This window comes from Morone saxatilis, unplaced genomic scaffold, assembly GCF_004916995.1.
Source record: "Morone saxatilis isolate NCDOM2014 unplaced genomic scaffold, NCSU_SB_2.0 Contig22, whole genome shotgun sequence".
NCBI lineage: Eukaryota > Metazoa > Chordata > Actinopteri > Moronidae > Morone > Morone saxatilis.
In genome coordinates this window covers 15,474,244-15,476,977 of record NW_023339785.1, presented here as the reverse complement: position 1 = coordinate 15,476,977, position 2,734 = coordinate 15,474,244, and the positions used below count along the sequence as shown (strand labels likewise).

Below are 2,734 nucleotides of genomic sequence, written 5' to 3'. Positions count from 1 at the left end.
TTCTCTTGATGTTCCCTTTTTCGAGGGACGACAGAGCCTTCAGCTTTCTCATATTTCTTCTTCTTCAAGACAAAATAAATAGCAATCCCGCTCAATATAAGAATCACCACAGCTGCTCGCGAACTGCATATGAGCAGGGAGCGATCTGTTCAGACAAAGAGACACAAAAATGACATGCATGTTATTGCTGTGACAGGAGACTTAGTTTTCACTTACTTATTAAGTGCCATGAGTCATCTGTGCAGGAAGAAGTCACAGTTTGTTTGGAAGATGGGATATTAACTGAAACCGTAATGTCACTCTCCTTACCCACAGTAGTGTCTGTAATCGTGGTAGAGGTTGATGTTGGCTCAATGCACTGGGTGTTACCGGATACACGCACACTCTGCGATATGTGTGTCCCGTTGAATAAGGTGCAGTCAGAGAACCTGAAGCCTATGAGAAACAAACAGATGCACTGTTAATCATCAGTGTCATAACTATCAAACTGTTTTTCACTCAAGTTCTGACTCACCACAGGTAGATATCCCACTGATGTGATTCCTGACTGAGCAGACCAGTTGTCCTGAGACGTCTGGTTTCAGAGTGATGTTGTTAGTCTCATTATTTCCAGAGAGGAGCTGAGTGTCTGTCAGTGTGTGTCCATCCAGAGTCCAGCTGTACTGAGGACTGTCTCCTCCCTCAGAGGAACAGGACACCCTCATCTCTCCCTGGGACAGACACTCAGAGACCAGCAGGACAGAGGACACAGGAGCTGAAGGAAACACACTCAGATGACTTTTCATAGTAACAGAATCTTAGTCATTATATACAATATATAATACAGAAGAGGTCTATATACAGGTATCGTGTGTATATAGGACAGGATAATGTAGTGTAGCAATCAAATATGATGTGTGTCAATATTACTAAATTCCCCAGTAGACAAAATAGTTTTTTACCTTGAATGATCAACTGTAGAGTCTGCAGCTCTGATTTGGTTCCATTTAAATCAAAGATTATAAGAGTGTATTCACCACCATCAGTCCTGCTCAGGTCATTGATCCTAAATGTTCCATCACTGGGAGTAAATGAAGATCTGTCTGCTATCAGATTAAACACTGACCTGTTCTTACCCCCGCGGACTATTGCTCTGTGGTTTTTGAACAATTGGTATTTAAATATTTCTGAGGCACTGTCCATCAGCTGGAGGACCACAGTTCCTCCCAAAGCTCCATAACACTGAGCTCCACTCTGTCTGGCATCACAGTAGGTTTCCACACCTGGAAATATTGAAAAATAATTTAAATGAATAAGTTCCAAAAACAATTAAACAAATTAGTCCTTCGATTTCTACTAAATCAATCACAATGAGGCATAGTCAAACCCACAGAAACAGTGGGTTTGCTGCAGCTGTGTCTCTCAGACCACAGTTTGCCAACAGCAAGTTATTCTTGTGTAGCTGAGAGTTACACAGGCCTGTGACCAGTGGCGTAATGTAAATTCATAAAAATACACCAGAAGAGGTTTTAGGTTCCTTCAGCATTATAGATTTATGGCAGTCAATTGAACATTATATTTGATTTGATTTAATTAAATTATATCGAATTAATTTATGTGTTAGGATTCTAGTATGAATTTTCTTCTAGTGTGCGTCAGTGTTTGAGCTGTAAAACACATCAGTGAAGATGATGTCAGGCTGTACTTTTTAAATAAATCCTAGAAATTCAAACAATGTGTAAAATTAAACAAGTTCAACATCTCACCGTGAGAAACTCCGAGCATCAGTAACAGTCCAATCACAGTGTCCATGTCCCCTTACGCAGAGCAGCCTGAAATGTCTTCTCTTCAGTGATCAGCTTCAGATAAGAAGGTGTGAAAACTCTTACCAGAGTGTTGAAAAAATAGCACAGTCGAAAGGAAAAAGAGGAACCACAGTTAATGTGGTCACTAAATGCAAAGATATCCACACTAAAAGCCCCTGAAACAACAAGTTATCAGCTTATCCAGCCCTACGTCCTTTTTTTTTTTTTTTTACTGCCATATTGAAACTTCCTGATGCAGATATGGTCAGACCAAGGTAAGTGTAATTTTGTGTCTGTTTTAATCTGGGTATTTGTTTTCAAGACATCTGGGTTCTGGAAGATCATGATTTGTGTTTTCTTTCTTTCTTTCTTGTTAATTAAAGTGTGTAAGGTATACATACAATCAGATGTTCGATATTTTTCATTCATTTTCATTCTTTTGTATTGCTAGTAGTTTTCATATTTCCCAGAACTGACCCTGGTCAATCTCCTGAAGCCTCGTAGGTATGGTGGAATTTCTTTTGTCTAATGGTTTGTTTATACTGTTTTAGAGTTTCAAAGTATTCATCTAGTAGTATTGGGTCCAACTGGTGTCTGTGTTTTTGGTTTGATAGGTGTCTTTTTTCTCCTTTCTTTACATTCGCTCTCTGTCTCTGTCTGTCTTTTAATTCAATTGAATTCAAATTCAAATTCAAAGGTCTTTATTGACATGAACAAAAGCAAATTTTTCAAAGCAATTAACAATAATAACACATCTCATACATAGTAAATACATAGTTGTCGTATACAATATTTTTTGTTACAATTAATCACATATCATTTAATACAATGTCTCGATATGACCCTTTCACCAAGGAGAACTGCAAGTTTCTCTTCTTGAAATGTCATGCCAAAAGCTTCATGGAGATGTTGTTTATGTAACTGTTGGTTTGATTGATGGTTTTTGTGTA

The 2,734-nt window shown here is 38.2% G+C and overlaps 1 protein-coding gene across 1 annotated transcript in view; it reads right to left on the bottom strand.

Annotated features, from left to right (window-relative positions):
* Positions 1-1,253, bottom strand: part of LOC118333815 (hemicentin-1-like) — a gene marked incomplete at its 3' end in the record, with an annotated part of 27,732 nt that extends 26,479 nt beyond the window's left edge. Inside the window, 2 exon segments of the mRNA XM_035669603.1 lie at positions 515-754; positions 942-1,253.
* Positions 1,254-2,734: the final 1,481 nt, after the last annotated feature.